Source organism: Rhinoderma darwinii, chromosome 3, assembly GCF_050947455.1.
Source record: "Rhinoderma darwinii isolate aRhiDar2 chromosome 3, aRhiDar2.hap1, whole genome shotgun sequence".
Classification (NCBI taxonomy): Eukaryota; Metazoa; Chordata; class Amphibia; order Anura; family Rhinodermatidae; genus Rhinoderma; species Rhinoderma darwinii.
In genome coordinates, this window is record NC_134689.1 from 392,021,194 (window position 1) to 392,044,666 (window position 23,473).

Genomic DNA, 23,473 nt, shown 5'->3' on the forward strand with positions numbered 1-23,473 from the left:
GTTTTTATCGTTTCAGACAACACAACACATTAACCCCTTAACAACATCCAACGTAGGCCATCTTTACACTTGGCCCAGGGGGGTGGCGTGCCGCCCCTGCATCGGTGTTCGCTGCAATTGGTTTGTCAGTTCAGACCAGCCAATCGCGTTTTTTTGCGGGCACAGTGATACGGTGCGGGATTGGTGCTGTCTAGGATGGCACCAATCCCTGCCTTGTACTTGTAAGGCAGTAATGATGGTGCCCCCCCCCCCATCGCTACCATTGGTCGGTCTGCATAGACCGACCAATCGTAGCCATGGCGGGTGTTTCAAACACCCTGCACCAGCTCTGCCCACCTCATTCCGATTAGGAACGGTGAGCAGAGCTGGTGTGATAGTCTGTGAACCGAATATTTACCCTTGCTGAGGCCTTCTGTGCTGCAATCATCATCTTCTGCATCTTGCTGTGTGATCACTGACTGATCATCATCATCATCAACTGTGTTGCTACTGATTTTTTTTTTGTTTTTTTTTTTTAGCTGCAGCACTAGTGATTCCTGAATTTCACTTTCCCAGTCCCTGTTCCAGGCCCCCCCAACCTCCCCTTCCCCCCTCTTCCGTATACGTCCTGCGGCCGCTGATCAGCAATTTTTGGCACAAGACTTTTTTTTTTACTGTTTTGCACCATCTCCGTGTGTGCGCCCTGCGGCCACTGTGTACTGATCAGTGACCGAGATCACTGATCAGCATCTGTGGTCATTTTTTTTTACGCAGGTTTTGAATTTTTATTTTTCTGCCAGCACCATCTCTGTGTGTGCCTTGCAGCCTCTGAGTTCTGATCAGTGACCGCCATCACTGATCGGCATTTTTGCTAATTTTTTGGCACAGTTTTTTTTTATTTCGGGCCTGTTTTTACTGCACCATTTTCTTGTGTGCGCCCTGCGGCCACTGAGTGCTGAGTCCATAATCAGCCTAAATGATAATTTATTGACACAGTGTTTTTTCGGGCCTTTTTTTTTTTCATTTTACTGCCAGCACCGTCTCCGTGTGTGCGCCCTGCAGCCCTTGAGCGCTGATCAGTGACCACCATCACTGATCGGCATCTGTGCTAATTTATTGGCCTATTTTTACTGTACCATCTTTTTGTGTGCGTCCCTCGGCCAGTGAGTGCTGAGTCTATAATCAACTTCAGTTGTAATTTGTTGACGCAGGTTTTTTTTGAGCCTATTTTTATATAGAAAATTATAAAAAAAAGTTAAAAAAAAAAGTTCAATAAAATATAGTTCGGTGTAGCTAGTACCTACATAGGTAGGACGCAGTGGCGTAACTACCGCTATAGCAGCTGTAGCGGCTGCTACAGGGCCCGCGGCATGAGGGGGCCCGTGTCGCCCGCCGGCACGGGCCCCCACCATGGCCGGAGGCTCCGCTAGCAGCCGCTATGGCTGCTACAGCGGGACGCCACTGAACACTACGGCAGAGCAGGGAGGTATCTCCCCGCTCTGCCATTAAACAAAAGACATGGCGTTCCATACGTGGGGGGGGCGCTGTATGGCGTTCCCTACAGCGGGGGGGCTCTGTATGGCGTTCTCTACAGGGGGGGGCTGTATGGCGTTACCTACAGGGGGGGCTGTAGGGAACGCCATACAGCCCCCCCTGTAAGGAACGCCATACAGCGCCCCCTGTAGGGAACACCATACAGCGCCCCCCCTGTAGAGAACGCCATACAGCCCCCCCCTGTAGGGAACGCCATACAGCCCCCCCTGTAGGGAACGCCATACAGCCCCCCCTGTAGGGAACGCCATACAGCCCCCCCTGTAGGGAACGCCATACAGCCCCCCTGTAGGGAACGCCATACAGCGCCCCCCCCTGTAGGGAAAGCCATACAGTCCCCCCTGTAGATAACGCCATACAGCCCCCTGTAGATAATGCCATACAGCCCCCACTGTAGATAACGCCATTCAGTCCCCCCTGTAGATAACGCCATACAGCCCCCTGTAGATAACGCCACACAGCCCCCACTGTAGATAACGCCATACAGTCCCCCTGTAGATAACGCCATACAGCCCTCCCCCTGTAGATAACGCCATACAGTCCCCCTGTAGATAACGCCATACAGCCCTCCCCCTGTAGATAACGCCATACAGTCCCCCTTGTAGATAACGCCATACAGCCCTCCCCCTGTAGATAACGCCATACAGCCCTCCCCCTGTAGATAACGCCATACAGTCCCCCTTGTAGATAACGCCATACAGCCCTCCCCCTGTAGATAACGCCATACAGCCCCCTCAGGGGGGGATGTATGGTGTTATCTACAGGGGGGCTGTATGGCGTTATCTACAGGGGGGCTGTATGGCGTTATCTATAGAGGGGGCTCTATGGCGTTATCTACAGGGGGGGCTGTATGGTGTTATCTACAGGGGGGCTGTATGGCGTTATCTACAGGGGGGCTGTATGGCGTTATCTACAGGAGGGCTGTATGGCGTTATCTACAGAGGGGGCTGTATAAAAGGCACTATCTACAAGGGGGGGGTTTGTGTGACACCCAGGGGAGGGGGGGCCCCAGTCAAAAGTTTGTTATGGGGCCCAGTCTTTCCTAGTTATGCCCCTGCATATGGGGTATTGTTTAAGGCCCCATGCACACGAACGTGTTTTTGCGTCCGCAATTCCCCCGAAAATCCACGGGAGAATTGCGGACCCATTCATTTCTATGGGCCCATACACACTATCCGTGTTTTCACGGGTCCCCGCATGTCCGCAAATCCGTGCCGCACAAACTCAGGACATGTCTTATTACGGCCCGCAAATTCGATGCGGACATGCCCATAGAAGTCAATGGGCCAGTGGAAAATGCGGGTACACCTCCATGTGTCAACCGCAGTTTGCGGATTTGCGTAAGTGTTGCTAGGCGACGACCGGGAATGAGTTCTGTCGTCATCCTGTTTTACCTAGGCGTTTTTTTTTTATCCGCATTTTGCGGATTACATACGGATGAACTGCGGATTACATGAACTGCGGAGGACATTTCACGGAACACGGTCCTGGAATTTGCGGACCAGAAAAACACTACGGTCGTGTGCATGAGGCCTTACTCAGGAGAAACTGATCTACAAATATTGCTATTTCTGCTTTAGTTCTTGAAATGAAAACAAATGAGCTAAACCTACATTTTATTGAAAAAAAATGTAGCTTTTCATTTCCACGGCCTACTTCCAATAATTTCTGCAAAAAACATGTGGGGTCAAAATGCTCACTATACCGTTAGATAAGTTCCTTGAGGGGTGTAGTTTCCTAAATGGAGTCACTTTTGGGGGGTTTACACTGTTTTGTCCCCTCAGGGGCTTTGCAAATGTGACATGGCCTCCGCAAACCATTCCAGCTAAATTTGAGCTCCAAAAGTCAAATGGCACTCCATCCGTTCTGAACCCTGCCGTGTGTCCAAACAGCCATTTATTACCACAAATGGGGTATTGTTTTACTCAGGAGAAACTGCTCTACAAATGTTGTTGTGCATTTTCTGCTTTAGTTCTTGTGGAAATGAAAAAAAAATTATCTAAACCTACATTTTATTTTAAAAAAAATATGTCGATTTTTGTTTTCATGGCCTATTTCCAATAATTTCTGCCAAAAACCTGTGGGGTTGAAATGCTAACTATATTCGTTGAGAGAAAATGCTTCCTAGGTTGGCTCCCAACTTCCAGCAAACCCTCTTGTCCTCATCTGTTGCTCCATCCGAGGTCCCGATGCAAGTGGATCGGCTTAGACTATCTGTCCAGGAGAAACAGCGCAGGCGCACTTCTGGACTCGATGGCCATGTCGTGCGTCTGTGTCCCCAGAAGCCAAAAAACTCCAACACCTAGGATTGGTTGAAGAGACAACCCTGTGTGACGCATTTTACAGAAAACTCTCCTCCAAGCTGTCCATCCCTGTGACTATTGTCGCTGGCGAGAGGAACCATCTGGCCTCTGCCTATCTGGACTCTGGCTCTGCAGCCAATTGGATATGCGGACACCTTGTGGATCTTCTTCACTTGCCCACTGCCCTTCTGGAGAAGCCGTTGATCATTGCCTCAGTAGATGGACTGCCGCTGCCCGACCCAATATGATCTGTGACAAAACCGCTGAGGCTTCAATTGGGAGCCCCTCATTCTGAGCTCATCTCATTTTTTTGTCCTGCCCAAGGCCGTAGACCCTGTGCTGCTGGGTTTGCCTTGGCTCCGTCTACACGCCCCAGTCCTGGATTGGAACTCCAGAGAGGTTCTACAGTGTGGACCCAAGTGTCTCAACCGCTGTCTGGGGCATATCCATCTGGTTCAGCCTCCTCCGCATCAGTCATTGGCAGGGTTGCCCTCTTGCTACTCACAGTTCTCGGATGTCTTCAACAAGTAGGAGACAGAGACGTTGCCGCCACACCGGGCGTATGATTGTCCTATTGACTTGGTCCCTGATTCGTCTCCTCCTCATGGTAGAGTATACCCTCTTTCCTTACCTGAGACCCAGTAGATGTCTGTCTATATCAAGGAGAATTTAGAGAAGGGCTTCATACGCAAATCCTCATCCCCGGCCGGGGCCGGGATTTCTTTGTTAAAAATAAGGACGGATCCCTCCGATCCTGCATTGACTACCAGGGTCTCAACCAGATCACGGTAAAGAACAGATACCCGTTGCCTTCAATCGATGAACTGTTTGATCGCATACGGGGAGCAAAAAGTTTTTTCCAAACTAGACCTGCGGGGTGCCTACAATCTAATCCGGATTTGTCAGGGTAACGGCATTTAATGAAAAAAGAAAAAAAGAAAAATGATCCAGAAATATAACTAGGCACTCAGCATAATATTTTATTTTTAAATCCAGATAATACCGGCAATATTAATATATACAACAAAAGTTTAAAAAATCTCCTGGCCAGGAAAAGAAAACATACAATAGCACCTCTATGCATTTATAATATCCCCCAATGGATATACAACATACTTTATATGTATTTTACAAGATTTTGAAAAAGACAAAATCCAAAAGAAAACCGCTGGGTTGTGTTCACACTTGCGGTTTTCAACCATATATGTTGTTTTATCTAAAGAGTGGCCAGAGTTCCTATTTGGAGTGGTTGGTAATGATGTTTTGGAGAGAATCTTTTTATATATAATATATAAATCTCAACATAGGAAAATAGCCTTCTGTATTCAAGGGATAGACTTTACAGCGTGTTTTTTTTCTCTCATGAACAGATCCTTGATTTTTATAGAGATCTTTTAGTGATAGGTAGTCTATTCACAGACCTTTTAGGTCAGTATATAGCCCTCGCAATCTTGAACTTTGGAGCAGGGCACTTTTATAGCTTATATAGGTTTTTACCTTGAACATCCAGTGAGTGCCAGGAAACCATACGTAAGAGCAATCAGCCCAGCGGATGGAAATAGAAGATCTTCACAAAGGTAATATTCACCTGTATGGCCATATGTTTCATTTAAGGCCTCCAAATCTCCACCATCACATCAATTGATGCTCTCCTTTTTCGATCTACGTGGGCATTCACCACTGTATTCCGAGAGGCACAGGACCCGACAAGGCAGGACCGCACGCCGGCAGCCAGGTAAGTTTAAAGTTGTATGGTATGTTTCTTTCCACGTGGTGTCTCCAACATTGGACAGGGATTCACAGGGCAGGGTTAAGACGTCACTACCCGCCCTGTTTAATTAGGTCAGCTGACGCGTTTCATCCCTGAACGGGATTTCCTCAGAGCCGTTTGACAAGTGCTGCCAAATACGTTATATTTATAGTGTCCCAAAATTCATTCATTGGCTCCATGGTTACAGACGTAATCTTCCATGGGGGTAATCTAAAACTGTTATGAATAATGTATGCAGATCTTTCACAAGACATAACAATCAACTTTAACAACAAAGGAAAACATTTTTATGATCCAACAAATAATTCATATATCCATTAATTCATGTCTATAAAATATATTCGGTATTCTCATAGGGAGGACAATCAGTGGTGCATCCCCACATAATTGAACAATAATTATAAACAAATATGAGTCCTCCACAGAAGTATTCACACTACCTAGTTTTAGTTGCCAATTTATATATTTATTTATACATGAATGGGATTAGCCGAAATTGTCGGTATTTAAACCTAATAGTAGAATTATGGAAAGAATAAATTTTTCCAACACAAGATCCTTTGCTACACAATTTTAGTTATTAAATTACATTCTTAATTATACACAAGTAAGATTAGTGAAATTTGTTAGTATTTCAAAATTGAACAGATAAATTCTGTCCAATTTATAGCAATCTGTATATGTATGAAATTCATGAGGCACTCCAGGGGAAGCAGGGAGAGAGGACCCTTGCCTATTAAGGCATCAGGACCCGAGTCCCCACTGACCCCGGAGAATGTACCAAAACAATCATCAATCAATATAATAATAATAGAATCTTGTAAGAACAATTTTACTACTTAATTTTGTAATTATTTATATATACAACTGTTTCATATGGGAAGAGTTGCCACGGAATTCCAGGGGGGGGGGACAGGGAGAGGGATCCCATGCCCAAAGGGGCAATAGATCCCTAGTCCCCACCACCCATAGAAAAATAAATGGCAACTCCCCCCACTGCAAAGGATTACAAGGAATGGATATTACATTATTTAATTTATTCACCCAATTGATTTAATATTCCACATTGGGAGTAACATTACTCATTCCTATTTTACAAAGAACATTTCCTGATACATAGGAGATGGGACATCCAGACCAGAGGCATACTGTTCAAATCAATATCAAATTCCAAGGGAAGATTATTAAACTTATAGATTTCATATTAAATTTCCAAAAAGAGATGTAATTAATCTCCTATTTTTAATCTAACCTTTTCTTTAGAAGATTATTTATTTCTTTATTCTTTTATTATTATTTTTTATTTTTCTTATATTTGTATATTTATCCAAGACGTTGAATATTGGAATAAGTTCTTATAATCTATACTAGATTCTAGATTTTTTTATTATATATATTATTTTACCAGAGGAATTCAGGAAATTGAAGAGGGAACATAATACCACTAAGACTGAATAACCCAATGCACTTATACCAAAAAAGGAGAACAAATGGAGACCACTGCGGACGCTGGTAATACAGCCATCCCAGTGGAAATCCACTAGCTCCCAACAGTTTTAGTCTCAGAGGAACATGTTAAATTTTATTTCATTATTCAGTCCCCTAGGATTCAAAGTTCCCAATGTGTAGATCCACATAGTTTCTTTTTGAAGAAGTATCCGGTTAAGATCACCTCCCCTTCTATCTCGAAATAGTTGATAGATCCCCATAAATTTCAAGCCAGTTGGTGATTGTGCATGATATGTTTTAAAATGTGCAGCTAAAGGATTTGTTATTTCACCTTTAGTGATGTCCCGGATATGTTCATTGATACGAATATGTAGTTCTCGCTTCGTTTTCCCAATATATTGTTTCCCACATGGGCAAACAATAGAGTAGACGACCATAGTTGAACGACAGTTAATAAAATTGAAAACTTTAAATTCCTTTTTACGTTCACTGTCGAAAAAGGTGTCTGATTTTAACACATACTTACAGCATCTACATGAACCACACATAAACATTCCTTTTGGACGTTTCTGTAGCCATTTCTCATTTTCTGGGGTCCTTCTCTTAAACTCAGAGCTCACCAACATATCCCTCAAAGTGGGGGCCTTTTTGGGGACCATGCTCGGTATATTCCCCACTATTGAGTTAATTCTTTTATCCAAGGTCAAATGTGGCCAATTTTTTATCATTAAATTCCGAAGTATATTCCAATGGGACCCATACCTCGAAATAAATCTAACCCTATTTTCACTGTCCATTGTCTTTTTTACCTCTCTTGAGGATTTCCTCTCTATTCTGTCTGGATGCCCTATTATATCCTTTCTTAATAATTTTTTTGGAGTATCCCCTATTTTCAAAGCGAGATGACAGATCTTGTGCTTCACTTTTGAAATCCTTGAAATCAGTACAATTACGACGAATTCGAAGAAACTCACTTATCGGGATCCCCTTAATTTGAGAGGGAAAATGGTGACTGCTTGCTGCTAATAGGGTATTACCTGATGTTGGTTTTCGATATGTGGTCGTTTTTAATCTATTTCCCTCCCTATGGATGTTAAGATCAAGGAAGCTAATATGGTTTTTGCTATAAGTAAAGGTCAGGAGGATATTTAGTTTATTGATATTCAGATCCTTAATAAAACTTTCCAATGAATCCAATGATCCCTTCCAGCATAAGAGAATATCATCCATGTATCTAAGCCAAGCGGAGGCACATTTTCTGAAGAGGGGGTGTGAGTATACTATAAATTCTTCCCACCATCCCAGATGTAAACAGGCATATGATGGTGCACAGGAGGATCCCATGGCTGTTCCACGAGTCTGGCGATAGAATTTGCCATCAAAAGAAAAACAATTATAATTCAAAACGAATTCTAACATTTCAATAATGAATTCATTTTGGTGAGCCCAATCTCCTCCTCTCCAGAAAATGTGCAACCGCTTTTAGGCCGACATCATGTGGAATTGAAGTATACAATGACTCCACATCCAATCCAACCAAAATGAAATCTTCCTCAAGGGTCAAATTATCAATTTTGTTTAAAAGATCCCCTGTATCCAGCACAAAAGAGGGGAGTGTACGGACAAAGGGTTTCAATTTTTCATCTATGTATTTCCCAAGGTGATCTGTTGGACCATCACACCCCGAAATGATTGCTCTACCCGGAGGTGTATTCCTATTTTTATGCACCTTGGGAAGCACATATATAGTAGGCATGCGAGGTTCCCTTACCTCCAAATATTGGAACTCATGTTTATTGATTAAGCCCTCATCCAATGCGAAGATCAATTTTCTATTCAGAATCGCCATTATATTATCAGATGGATTATCATTCAAAAGGGAATATGTATCCGTTTCCAATTGTCTTTTAATCTCATTGACATAGTCCTCCTCGCTGAGGAGGACAACATTTCCACCCTTATCACTTGGTTTGATCACAATATTTTCAATATTTTGCAATTCCTTCAGGGCTTTCCGTTCCCTTCCAGTCAAATTGTCCTCACACAGGAAGGAGGACCAGTCAATGGCACTTATATCTCTAAGCATAGCCTCCAAAAAAGCATGTGTGTATCTATTGGAGTATATGCTTGGCATGGTACTACTCTTTTTCAGCAAACCCGTGTACTCTGGGATGATATCAATAAGATCCTCCCTAGGATCATCTGTATTCTCCATTATATTGCCTTCCCTCCATAACTCATTTAAATCTACCAAAGTATTCCAATCCGACATTTCTAAGTTAGGAGTCATTCCAAGTTCCATTATTTCTCTCTGTGACTGTGATACAATATTCTCATTTTGACTATTCCCCTCATTTTTTTCCCCATGCCAAAGTCTCAAAAGAATCTTTCTAAGAAAGAGGTGGAGATCTTTAAATATCTCGAATTCTTTTCCAGGCGTAACCGGTGAGAAACCCAATCCACGATTTAATAAGGATATATGGTGTATTGATAAGGGGAAATCGGTTAAATTTATTATATTATTAGCATTGTTTTCTATCTTCCCCTGCGTTGTCTTGTATTGGGTCCTCCTTTTTTCTCTACTATTCTTTCCTCTCCGAATTTCCCTCTGTTTCGATCCCCTAAAAAAGATACCTTTGATTGTGATTCCTCAATTCTAATATGTTTCCCCATCTCATTGTCACTAGATGGGTCACTTGTAGTTTCCCCATCTGTTGACATAAAAGTATTCCTTCTTACTCGCAATCTACTTCTATTCTGTCTTTCTTTATTTTTTGAGAAGGAGAAAATTTGTTTTTGCTCAAAATCAAAAGTATCCCTTTGAAATTTTTTCCTTTTACGTGTTGATATTTCCCGAAGTTCCGTTTCCACCTCTTTTTTAAGACTATCATTTAACGGCATTTAATACTCGTGATTGGCACTACGAATATCCGGTTATGCCCTTCGGCCCGTGTAACGCCCCTGCGGTCTTTCAAGAGTTCATCAGTGACATCTTCCGTTATCTCCTCTATGTCTGTGTGTGGTGTATCTCGATGACATTTCTATTTTTTCCCTAGATCCAACGACTCATTAGAGACATGTCTGCCAAGTTTTGCTTCGATTAAGGGAGAATCACCTATATGCCAAGCTTAGAAGTGCGTGTTCGAGAGATAGTCTCTACCCTTCCTGGGCTACATCATCTCCAATCACGGTCTCAAAATGAATCATGAAAAGGTAAAGGCTGTCTTGGAATGGCCACGCCCTCAAGTCTTAAGGGCCATACAGCGCTTCCTGGGATTCGCCAACTTCTACCGGCTGTTAATCCCCAACTTCTCCTCACTGACAGTTCCCATGTCTACCCTCACCAAATAGGGCATGAACGCCAATGTGTGGACTCCAGAAGCATAGGCCGTGTTCAAGAGCTTAAAGAAGGCCTTCACGTCAGCCTCAATCCTCCATCATCCTTATGTGTCTCTACAGTTTTCGGTGGAGGTGGATGCCTCCTCTGTTGGTGCTGGCGCACTTCTGTTCCAGAGAGGCTCCAAAGGCAAGACTGTGGTATGTGGCACAGAGCGCAACTACTCGATTTGGCATCGGGAGTTACTGGCCATCAAGTTGGCTCTGCAGGAGTGGAGACACCTACTAGAGGGCGCAGCTCATCCAATCCTGGTATTCATGGATCACAAGAACCTCACCTATCTCCAGATGGCACAACGGCTGAACCCTCGTCAGGCCAGGTGGTCGCTATTCTTCGCTCGGTTCCAGTTTGAGCTCCACTACCGCCCTGCCAACAAGAATGTGAGGGCCGATGCCTTGTCTAGGTTGTTCCAGACAGAAGACACTGTGGAGTCCCCACAGAATATCATTGACTCTTCCTGCATCATCACTGTCAACCCTCTGCAAGTTAGAGACATTCCCCGGGGAGGACCTTTGTGCATCTGGCAGACAGAGGAAGAATCCTCCACTGGGGAAACAGTTCCAAGCTGGCAGGTCACGCGGGTGCCCGTAAGACCCGAGACCTCATTTCCCGTCAGTTCTGGTGGCCCACGCTGCCCAAAGACATCACAGATTTTGTCTCCTCCTGCACGGTGTGCGCAGCAATTAAAGTTGCCCACTCCAGACCAGCTTGTCTGGTCCAGCCACTGCCTGTGCCCGATGCCCCCTAGCAACATATTTCTATGGACTTTGTCACGAACCTGCCTCCGTCTGCTGGATGCAGTACGGTCTGGGTGGTGGTGGATTGATTCTCCAAAATGGCTCATTTTGTTCCCTTGACTAGTCTGCATTCTGCTTCCCGACTGGCCGGCCTCTTCATCCAACAAATCTTCCGTCTGTACGGCTTGCCTGTGCATATTGTGTCGGATCGGGGGGGTTCAGTTCACCTCAAAAATCTGGAGAGCCCTCTGCAGTCTCTTCAGTGTGAAGTTGGACTTTTCCTCAGCCTACCATCCCCAGTCCAATGGTCAAATTGAGAGGATTAATCAGATTATGGAGAATTATATGCTGCACTTTATCTCCAGGCAGCATGATGACTGGGTGCAGCTGCTTCCTTGGGCTGAGTTCTCCTACAACAATGATACTAGTGAGTCCACCATCTCCAGCCCATTCTTCATTGTCTACGGCCAACATCTGCAAATACCTCTTCCTGTTTCTACTATGTCCCTGGTACCTGCAGCTGACTCTACTTTCAGGAACTTTCTACATATATGGCAGCAGACCCGATCTTCTATTGTGCTGGCGGTCGACCGCATGAAGAGAAAGGCAGACACAAGAAGACGAGAGCCTCCCCAGTTTCTTCCAGGCACTAAGGTCTGGTTGTCTTCTAAGAATATCCGGCTGATGGTGCCATCTTGCAAGTTTGCTCCCAGGTTCCTCGGACCCTTCGAGATTCTGCTACAGATCAATCCTGTCTCCTACAAGCTTCGGCTGCCTCCCACCCTCAAGATCCCAAACTCCTTTCACGTCTCTCTGCTGATGCCTGTGGTCCTGAACCGCCACTCCTAGTTCCGGAGTGGCTCCTAGCGGTTCGTCGGGGACACTCGAGGTGAGGGAGATCTTGGACACCAAGAGAGTAGGAGGAAGAACGTTCGTTCTATTTGGTGGATTGGATGGGGATTTGGTCCAGAGGAGAGGTCTTGGGAGCCAGAGGAGAACATCAATGCTCCTGCCCTTGTGAAGAACTTTCTCTCCCGCTCTGGCCCCAAGAAGAGGGAGCGTAAGAGTGGAAATACTGTAACATCTATGGCCGCGGACCGTCGTCCTGACTTACCCTCTGATGGCCGCGGCCATGGACGAGTGAGTTCCGGGCGGCATCTCCCTCCTGGGAGACGCCGGCACTCACTTCATCAGTCGGACACTATCTCCCGAAAGGTCCGCGTGCCCGCGCGTGCTCGGCCTTAAAGGGCCAGTACGCGCACATTTGCAGAATAGCTGCAATAAGCGCAGAATGCCTCTGGACTATAAGAGGGGCTCTGCCCTCTCAATTATTGCCTGAGCGTTGTTGTGTTACCCTAGTTTGTCCTTGCAAATGGTCTCCTAAGTATTTTCCAGTCCAAAGTTTTTTAGGGAGGGTAATAATGGCACTGTCATGGAGAGTTTCGTAGAAACCGAATTAACTGTATTAATTATACTTTCTCAACTCACCCTCCATGACAGCACTACAGAAGAAATGCCAAATAACAACTCATTAGGGAGGGATTACAGTATGGAGAACCATTTTACCGAAAGACAGGTCTCCGCTGAAGGATAAGTTCAGTCTATAATGTTTATAAATGTGTGGATAGAGGACCATGTTGCGGCCTTGCAAATCTGCTCCCCACATGCATTCCCTTTTTCAGCCCATGATGCAGCCATGGCTCTAGTGGAATGAGTTCTAAGTTTCTCTGGAGCTGTAAGACCATGGATTTGGTATGTTTCACATATGGTTCTCTTGATCCAGTTGGCAATGGTATTTTTGGTCTGATAATGTCTGAACGTTTTTTTCCACTGGGGCCCCCCTGATGGCGGAGAAATGCTACAGTGGTCATGTTGTCCGAGTAGACTTTTATGTGGGATTTTTTTGACCCTATGATGAGTAGCTTTCAGTGTATCCAACACCACCCTTAACTCTAGAAAATTTGAAGACAGACATTTCAAGTTTTCGGGCCACGTGCCCTGGAAGGACTTTTTGAGTACCATAGCTCCCCAGCCTTTCTTGCTCGCATCCGAAGTTACTGATATTACTAGAACAGGGTGCCAGGGAATTCCTTTTTCCAGATTTTTGTGATACTGCCACCAGGAGAGAGAAATTTTTACTTTCTTGGGTAAGATTATTATTTTCTCCAAGGATCGAGGGGACTTGTCCCATCTGCTGAGAACCTCAGATTGAAGACATCTGCAGTGAGCCTGTGCCCACATTACTGACTGTATGCACCATGTCATGGATCCTAGAATGGACATGGCTTATCTTAAGGATACTGTCGTCTTTCTCTGGAAGGAAAATATTTTTGCTATTAAATCTATATTTTTCTCTAGGGGAAGAAAATACTTTTGGACTCGAGAGTCCAGAGTAGTTCCCAGGAAAATACTTCTGCAAGAGAGAGATAGGTTGGACTTCTGTTTGTTGACTATCCACCCTAGGTTCTCCAGGAGTTGGCAAGTCTGAAGGATCTGATTTTCTAGAAGAGGTATGGAGGATGCTACTATCAATAGGTCATCTAGATATGGAATGATATGAATATCCTGTGTCCTGAGGTATGCCATCACTTCCGTCATAATTTTTGTGAAAATTCTGGGAGCAGATGATATCCCAATTGGCAGTGCATTGAACTGATAATGGAGGATGCGGTCCTCTTGGATTCCTTCAAAACCCAGAATTTTTTTTGTACATGGGATGTATTGGGCGTGATAATACGCGTCCTGAAGGTCTATGGTTGCCATAAGAACATTGTGCTCTATCAGAGGAATGGTTGATTTTATTGACTCCATTTTGAAATAACAATATTTCACATATTTGTTCAGAGGCTTTACCTGTATTAAGATTCTGTACGTTCCGGTTGGCTTCCTGACCAGGAAGAGTCGAGAATAATGACTTTGTTTTTGTTCCATTCTGGGAACAGGTGAAATCACTTCCACTTTTAGGTGCTTCTGAAGACCTTCTTTCAGGGCTATTTGAAGAGTAAGGCCCCATGCATTTCTATGGGCCCATGCACACGACCGTGGTTTCCACGGTCCGTGCATGGCCCAGGAGCCTGGACCGCATAAAGAACGGAAATGTCTTATTACAGCCGTGTTCTGCGGTCCAGGTTCATAGGAAATAATGGACGCGGCCATGTGCACGGCCCGCGATTTGCGGGTGACTCGCGGGTGACACTCGGCCCCCGGCCGACCCGAAAATCACGGCCGTGCACATGGCTACGGTCGTGTGCATGAGGCCTTATTGAGGGAAGATTTGTTGTGACAAACCTGTAGGAGGGATAAGATATAAACTCTATCTTGTAGCCTTCGGATATTGTTTTCCGTGCATGGGCCGTGAAGCTGAGCTGCAAAAATTTAAGACAATTCATTTTACGGCCTAAATTTGCGGCTTCACGAATTGGTGACAATTATTTTTTGTAAATTCTGAAGATACACGGATGCACAACGAAGGTTTTATTGCAGGCAAATAGACCGCAACTTGAATTGCAGATGGGAATGAAGGCTGTGATAAAGAAGAAACTATAAGATGGCAAACTGAGGACAGCACAGCCCAGTTTCTGTAGTGTAGTGGTTATCACGTTCGCCTAACACGCGAAAGGTCCCCGGTTCGAAACCGGCCAGAAACACTTTTTATCTTTTTAGACCACATTAACTTGTTAGTGACCGCCAATACGCCTTTTAACGGCGGCCACTAACGGGCTTTATTCTGATGCATATGCCTTTTTACGGCACTGCATCAGGATACAGTAAACAGAGCAGGGAGCCGTCAAATCTCCCTGCTCTCAGCTGCCAGAGGCAGCTGAGGGCTGGGGGCGTCCCTGCTCTGCCGTGTGAGATCGATATAAGTATCGATCTCACCCGTTTAACCCTTCAGATGCGGTGCACAATAGCGTGCACCGCATCTGAGTGGTGTTGGAGAGAGGGAGGGAGCTCCCTCTCTCTCCCACCGACACCCGGCGATACGATCGCCGAGTGTCTGTGTCTCCAATGGCAGCCGGGGGCCTAATAAAGGCCCCCAGGTCTGCCTGGAGCGAATGCCTGCTAGATCATGCCGGAGGCATGACCTAGCAGATGCCTGTCCGTTTTAAACGGACAGGCAGTAATACACTGCAATACAAAAGTTTTGCAGTGTATTATAATAGCGATTGCAGAATCGCATATTAAAGTCCCCTAGTGGGACTAGTAAAAAAGTAAAAAAAAAGTTTAATAAAGTTAATTAAAAAAAAATTTGAAAAAAAATGAATAACCCACCAAAAGCCCCTTACAAAATGCTTTACTATTATAAAAACTTTAGTTAGTGTCAGGTAGTCAGGAAATTCTTTACAGTTTTATATTGCCATAATTTTTTGTTACTGAAATGTATTCAGTAAATTTTTTATACTTAATATTTTTTTCTAAACTTCTATTTTCTTTCGTTCTTCTCTTTTCTTCTTTTTTTTTTTTGTTCAGCAATTTTGAAATACACGTGTAGAAGCACAACACATATAACTCCCTGTGTAAAAATAAAGTCAGAGTTACACATGTTCAAGAACTACACACCACCCCCCTAATAAAAATGTCCCAATCAGCCCAAAGGGCCTATTCAGCAGAGGGGGCATACGCCATCCTGGCCTCTGACACTGATTTCGCCAGCGAGGGAGAAGAGGAATTCGCCCCATACATCTTGTCCTCCTCCTCCTCCTCATCATCGGGTGATGAGGAGCCCCCGCAAAGGCGACCCAGGAAATCAGCTGAGGCAACCCCCCAGATAAGTGACCTCGTGTGGAACCCACCCCCTGAGAATTATGAGCCTCAGATCCCCGAATTCATAGGCAGCTCCGGAACTCATTTTGAGACTGAAGGGTTCACAGAAATAGATTTTTTTAAGGTATTATTCAGAGAGGATTTAGTGAATTTAATGGTGGCACAGACCAATTTATATGCCCAGCAATTTATTGCCCAGAACCCCACGTAATCATATGCTAGACCCATCAAGTGGACCCCTGTAGATGCAGTGGAGATGCTCAAATTTTGGGGCCTTGTGCTGCATATGGGGCTAGTAATGAAGCCACAGATCAGGCAATACTGGAGTACAGATGTTTTGTACAACACCCCAATTTACTGCATGGCAATGCCCAGGACTCGCTTTGAACCTATTCTTAAATTTTTGCATTATAATAATAATGCACAGTGCCCGCCCCGTGATGTCCGCCTATTCAAAATCAGGCCAGTAATTAATAATTTCTGCACACAATTTCAAGAAGCGTACACCCCCCAAAAAACATTGTAATATACGAGTCCCTTGTACATTTTAAGGGTAGGCTAAAATTCCTCCAATACCTGCCCAGTAAGAGGGCGAGGTATGGAATTAAAATATACAAGCTGTGGGAGAGTAGCTCAGGGTACACCTACGGGTTTCAGGTTTATGAAGGGAAGGACTCCAGGATTGAACCCACAGAATGCCCCCCATCCAGGGAGTTAGTAGGAAAATAGTGTGGGATTTGGTGCACCTACTGCTGGACCAGGGTTATCAACTTCACGTGGATAACTTCTACACCAACATCCCACTATTTAAATGCCTTTCCACGAGAAATACTGCAGCATGCGGCACGGTGGGCATAAACCAGAAAGGGCGTCCTAAAACACTGCTTGGCCAACATGTTAGAAAGGGGTGAGAGCAGGGCATTATGCAGCGAGAACGTGTTGTTCGTCAAGTATAAGGACAAGAAGGATGTCCTTCTCTTGATCACTATACATGGGAACGGCAGCGCCCCTGTTCCTGTACGAGGTACCACAACAGTGACCCACAAGCCAGATTGCATCGTGGGCTATAACAAGTACATGGGAGTGGTTGATCTCTCAGATCAAGTGCTAAAGCCGTATAGTGCCATGAGAAAAACAAGGGTGTGGTACAAAAAGGTGGCCGTGCACATGGTACAGATGGCAATGTATAACGCTTACGTGCTATACCGATGTGCAGGCCGGACAGGGTCATTCCTTAATTTTCAGGAGGAGATTATCAAGGTGCTTGTGTTTGAAAACCAGGCAAGGGAGGACCCAAGCACATTTGCTGAAAGTGAGGGCGCCAGTATTGTACCGGGGCAACACTTTGTCGGCATCGTTTCCCAAACTGCAAAGAAGGGAAGATCCGAAAAAAGGTGTAGAGTGTGTAGCAAAAGGGGCATAAGAAGGGACACCACTTATCAGTGCGACACCTGATCCGAAAAAACTGGCCTGTGCATAAAAGATTGCTACAAGGCTTACCACACATCTATGAATTATTAATTTTATTATTTATGTACCCTTTTATTATACTCTGATTTGCTCATCACAACATACACATGCCCCCACATTATATATTGAAATACCTGTAAATACGGCCTAATTCAAATAATTTTAGACAAAAACCCTGTGGAGTCAAAATGCTAACTATACACTTAGATAAGTTCCTTGAGGGGTGTAGTTTGCTAAATGGGGTCACTTTTGGGGTGTTCCCACTGTTTTGGTCCCTCAGGGGCTTTGGAAAGGCAACATGGCCTCCACAATCCAATCCAGCAAATATGAATTCCAAATAGTACTTCTTCCCTTCCTAGCCCTGCCGTGTGTCCAAACAGCCGTTTATGACCACATATGGGGTATTGTTTTACTCAGGAGAAACTGATCTACAAATATTGCTTTTTCTGCTTTAGTTCTTGCGGAAATTAAAACAAATTAGCTAAACCTAAATTTTATTGAAAAAAATGTAGATTTTAATTTCCACGGCCTACTTCCAATAATTTCTGCAAAAAACATGTGGGGTCAAAATGCTCACTATACCGTTAGATAAGTTCCTTGAGGGGTGTAGTTTCCTAAATGGAGTCACTTTTGGGGGGTTTACACTGTTTTGTCCCCTCAGGAGCTTTGCAAATGCGACATGGCCTCCGCAAACCATTCCAGCTAAATTTGAGCTCCAAAAGTCAAATGGTGCTCCATCCCTTCTGAGCCCTGCCGTGTGTCCAAACAGCCGTTTATGACCACATATGGGGTATTGTTTTACTCAGGAGAAACTGCTCTACAAATGTTGGGGTGTTTTTTCTGCTTTAGTTCTTGTGGAAATGAAAAAAAATGATCTAAACCTACATTTTATAAAAAAAAAAAATGTAGATTTTTGTTTTCATGGCCTATTTCCAATAATTTCTGCCAAAAACCTGTGGGGTTGAAATGCTAACTATACCCTTAGATAAGTTCCTTGAGGGGTGTAGTTTCCTAAATGGGGTCACTTTTGGGGGGTTTCTACTGTTTTGGCACCACAAGACCTCTTCAAACCTGACATGGTGCCTAAAATGTATTCTAATTAAAAGGATGCCCCAAAATCCACTAGGTGCTCCTTTGCTTCTGTATCCTGTGTTTCAGTCCATAAGCATGTGGGATATTTCTAAAAACTGCAGAATCTGGGCAATAAATATTGAGTTGCGTTTCTCTGGTAAAACCTTCTGTGTTACAGAAAATTTTTTATTAAAACTGATTTTCTGCAAAAAAAATGATATTTGTAAATTTCACCTCCACTTTGCTGTAATTCCTGTGAAACACCTAAAGGGTTAAGAAAGTTTCTAAAAGCTGTTTTTAATACTTTGAGGGGTTAGGTTTTTAAAATGGGGTCATTTATGGGGGTTTCTAATATATAGTGCCCTCAAAGTCACTTTAGAACTGATCTTGTCCCTAAAAAAATAACCTTTTTAATTTTTTGGGAAATTGTGAGGAATTGCTGCTAAAGTTCTAAGCTTTGTAACGTCCTAGAAAAATAAAAGAATGCTCTGCTCCTCTCGTGGCGTCAAACACCGCCCCCCTTTCGCGCACTCGCCCGCATGCACGCAGCCTTGCGCACCCGGCCGCTCGTAACCATGTGCATGCAGACGCGAGCACCTGGCCGCTCACTCCTCTCTGTCTGCAGAGTATGTTCCCCCCTCTTTTTTTTTACTAACCTCCTGCAGCATAACGTAAGTGCGTAGCTGCCTTTAAGAGAGGAGGAGGAGTCAAGTTATAGTGTGGCGGCGGGCGTTTTCCGATCCCCGCTATTTTCTGAAGCCTGGAGGTGGAGGACTGGACCTGGAAGACGTGAGACAACGAGGACTGGAGTGGGAGCCATCAGCTCTTCTGACACAGTTAGTAAAGTGTCTGAAAGTGCTAAGTATGGCCCTGTTCACACAGAGTAATTTGCAGGCATAAAAAATCAGCCTCAAAATTTCTTCAGGAATTTTGAGGCAGATTTTGACCTGCCTACACTTTCTTGCCGCGTTTTTTGAGGCGTTTTTCGCCCACAGCCATTGAGGACTGCGGTCAAAAAACACATTAAAACGCGGTATGTCGCTTTTTTTCCCCGCAAATGGCTCCCATTGATTTCAGATAAAATCAATGGGAGGCAGTTACGTAAATTTTTTGGCGCTGATTCCGATGCAGTTTCAAAATCAACACCAAAAAAACTCTGTGTGGCCTGGGCCTTATTAGGGTAGAAACACAGAACACACTAGGCGTGAATCCTGTGGATTTTATGCAATTTCATTGTGGAAAATCCGCAGCGTATTGCAGTAGCAGCCGAGTGGATGAGATTTGAACAAATCTCATCCACACGCTGCAGAAAATATCTGCCCCAAAAAAAAAAAAAAAACGTCACTAATTGACCTGCTGTGTTTTTTTTATGCCGCAGCATGTCAATTTATGCTGCGGAATCACTGCACCTCGGTTGCCGGTTTTCCCTATTGAATTCAATGAGGATTTAAAACATGCAACAAAGTGCTATGTGCTGTGATATTTGCACGCAGAAATGCTGTCATCACAGGAGGCCGGGCTGTGCTCAAAAGAGAGAGACGCGTTGCCTAGACTACGGCCGGGGTAAGTCTAAACTTTTTTTTCTTCTCTGCAGGATTTCCGCAGCGGACATGACGCCTGAAAAACTGCACCACTATTTAGTGTGGTTTTGCTGGCGGAATTCCCTGTGGCTACCGGAGCAGATTCGCTGTGTAGTTTTATGCAGCGTATCCGTGCATATAGTGTGTTCCTACCCTTTTGATTCGCTCCTGAAGCTGCTGCCTGTCTCTAAATAGGCAGTTGGTCCTGTAGAATTTGTAATTGTTTTTTTAATTTTTATGTATCACTCAAAGAGCGTGATATGGTACTGGACGGAGTACCGTTAATGGGCGGTGCCACGGGAGGGGGGCCCAGATAATTTGGCTGTATGGGGCCATGAAATTCCTGATAGCGGCCCTGTTTGTATCCGCTATGTTTGTCAGGATGTTACATCTTTATAATACTATACTAGTCCTTCTCAATGAATTAGAATATCATCAAAAAGTTTATTTATTTCAGTAATTCAATTCAAAAAGTGAAACTCCTATATTCTATAGATTCATTACACACAGAGAGATCTATTTCCAGCATTTTTTTCTTGAAATATTGATGATTATGGCTAACAGTTAAAGTGTAGCTAAATGTTCGACAAACTTCTGACATGTCATAGTGACATGTCAGAAGTTTGGATTGGTGGGGGTCCGAGCACTGAGACCCCCACCAATCGCTAGAACAAAGCAGCTGAAGCGTTCGTGTGAGCGCTCAGCTGCTTCGTTTCTGTTCGGCTTTTTCCGGAAAGCCAATGTATCGGAGTACGGGCTCATAGACTTTCTATTGAGTCCGTACTCCGATACATTTATTTCCGGAAAAAGCCGAACAGAAACGAAGCAGCTGAGCGCTCACACGAACTCTTCAGCTGCTTCGTTCTAGCGATTGGTGGGGGTCTCTGTGATCGGACCCCCACCAATACAAACTTCTGACATGTCACTATGACATGTCAGAAGTTTGTCGAACGTTTAGCTACACTTTAATGAAAACCAAAAATTTTGTGTCTCAGAAAATTAGAATTTGATTTCCAAATTAAATGCAAAATGTACTTTTATCTGAAAACAGGACTTTGTACCACTGAGCAACATTGCTGGTCCACTGTGTTATATGCCTAGGATATGTGCCTTTCCAAGTCCCTGTTGTTGGGAACACCACTTTTCTTTATTTAAGCTCATATTACGAGGAAAACCTAATAAGCTTAGATATGTCATCATTTTATTTCATCAATTAGAAGGGGCGCTGTGAAAATCATAATTTTCAGGGTTGGTAGGGCGGTCAGAACCCCACGGATCATATATTTATAGCCACCAAAGGAAGTGTCAGTTGCCTCGTTAGCGCAGTAGGTAGCGCGTCAGTCTCATAATCTGAAGGTCGTGAGTTCGATCCTCACATGGGGCAAGTTTTTTTTTTTTGTTATTCGTTCTTTCCCTTTTAAAACTGTTTTTTTCTTTGTACTGCTGTGGAAAGGAACTATTCCATTTGTGATGGTGAGCTCCTAGCCATCAAGTTGGCTCTGGAAAAGTGGAGACATCTGTTGGAGGGTACTGCACATCCAGTTGTCATTTACTCTGATCACAAGAACCTCGCCTACTTACAGTCGACACAACGTCTGAATTCACTTCCAGCCAGGTGGTCTCTGTTCTTTTCCAGATTCAATTTTCGACTCCATTTTAGCCAAGCTGACAAAAATGTCAAGGCAGATGCTCTATATTATTGACCCTTCACACATAATAGTTGTTGCTCCTCTGCAGACCAGAGACATTCCTCTAGTAAAAAATTGTATGTCCCTTCTGCAGACAGGAAGAAGATTATCTTCTGGGGCCACAACTCCAAGTTGACAAGTTATTCTGGCATTCGTAAGACTTGGGACTTCATCACTCACCACTGTTGGTGGCGCACACTACCAAAAGATGTTCCAGACTATGTCTCCGTGTGTACCAAGTGTGCCCAAAACAAAATTGCTCATTCCAAACCTATGGGCCTACTCCAACCACTGCCGGTTCCTGAAGGTCCTTGGCAGCATATTGCCATGGATTTTGCTACAGATCTTCCTTCCGCTGCTGGCTGCACCACTGTCTGGGTAGTTTTTAATCATTTCTCCAAAATGGCACATTTTATTCCCCTGTCTGGCCTTCCCTCAGCTCCTCGTCTGGCAAGATTCTTTATTCAACATGTGTTTCGTCTGCACTGTTTACCTCTCCATGTTGTCTCTGGCCGTTCACATCGAAATTCTGGAAAGCACTGTGTAAACTCCTGGACGTGAAATTGGATTTCTCTTCTGCGTACCATCTGCAGTCCAACAGTCAAGTTGAATGAATTAACCAAGTAATTGAAAACTATCTCTGCCATTTTGTATCGGCTCAACATGACAACTGGGCATATCTTCTCCCGTGGGTCGAATTCTCATATAATAATCATACAAGTGAATCCACTTGTAGATTAGGGCTCACCTGTCCGTCTCCCTACCCCTATTCATAACACCACCACTCTAACTTAGTGCCACCTAGACCCAACAAAGGTACCTGGTCCTGAAGAAAATCCTCAAAGGCCTGTCTTACTTCTGCTTCTTCCAGGAGAGTATAATTCAGCCTCCATATACCTCTTCCCATCCGGAGGGACTCTGCAATGTTCAGAGAAAACAAAATCATACAGTGGTCGGAGAATTCCCCCTCCACAACGGACACTGGTGAAGAGATGGCTTCCTCCTTCAAAAAAACCTATCTATCCTAGACCTACAACTTCCTCTTTGATAGGTGAACCCGGGGTGACCTGGGGTATAACTAATGTGGATATCCACCAGGCGAGCTTTGCTAGCTATGCTATTTAAAGCTACGCTATCATAGGCCAGTCTATCTTTGAAACCTCCTCTGTCACGGGGTCTAACGGCAGTATTAAAATCCCCTCCAAAGATGACCTGTCGACTGGAAAAAAGGAAAGGCTTAATCCTCATGAAGAGACTTTTCCTATCCCATTTGGTCTGGGGACCATATATATTAATTAATCTTACACAAAGAAGAGAGGTCAGCAGCACAACACAGTCCCAGAGGGCATTCACAGGGAACTTTTAAACAGGAAATACTTTTTTCAGTCGGTGCAGGCAGGGTCGAGTCGCAGCCAAACAACTCCAAAAACAGGCACAAGACGGTAGAGAAACCGCAGCACACACGGAGTCCAGGTAAAAAAAAGTGTCTTTATTTCACCATACAAAGCAACGTTTCGACCCCAGAAAAGGTCTTTCTCAAATGCTAACGTGTGTGCTGCGGTTTCTCTACCTTTTTATTAATTAATCTTAGTTCTTGTCCCTTCATGAAAACATCTAAGATCAGGCACCTCCCCATTTCTAATTCTATCATCCGTCTGCATTTTGCCGCTGCAGTGAAAAGGACTGCCAAACCGCTATATGGCTCAGCCAAAA

The 23,473-nt window shown here is 44.3% G+C and overlaps 2 non-coding genes across 2 annotated transcripts; both read left to right on the top strand.

Annotated features, from left to right (window-relative positions):
• The first annotated feature begins 14,761 nt into the window (after window positions 1-14,761).
• Window positions 14,762-14,834, top strand: TRNAV-AAC (transfer RNA valine (anticodon AAC)). Its single transcript has one exon. It is a non-coding gene; the product is annotated as a tRNA-Val (tRNA).
• A 6,549-nt stretch (window positions 14,835-21,383) lies between these two features.
• On the top strand, window positions 21,384-21,456 carry TRNAM-CAU (transfer RNA methionine (anticodon CAU)). Its single transcript has one exon. It is a non-coding gene; the product is annotated as a tRNA-Met (tRNA).
• Window positions 21,457-23,473: the final 2,017 nt, after the last annotated feature.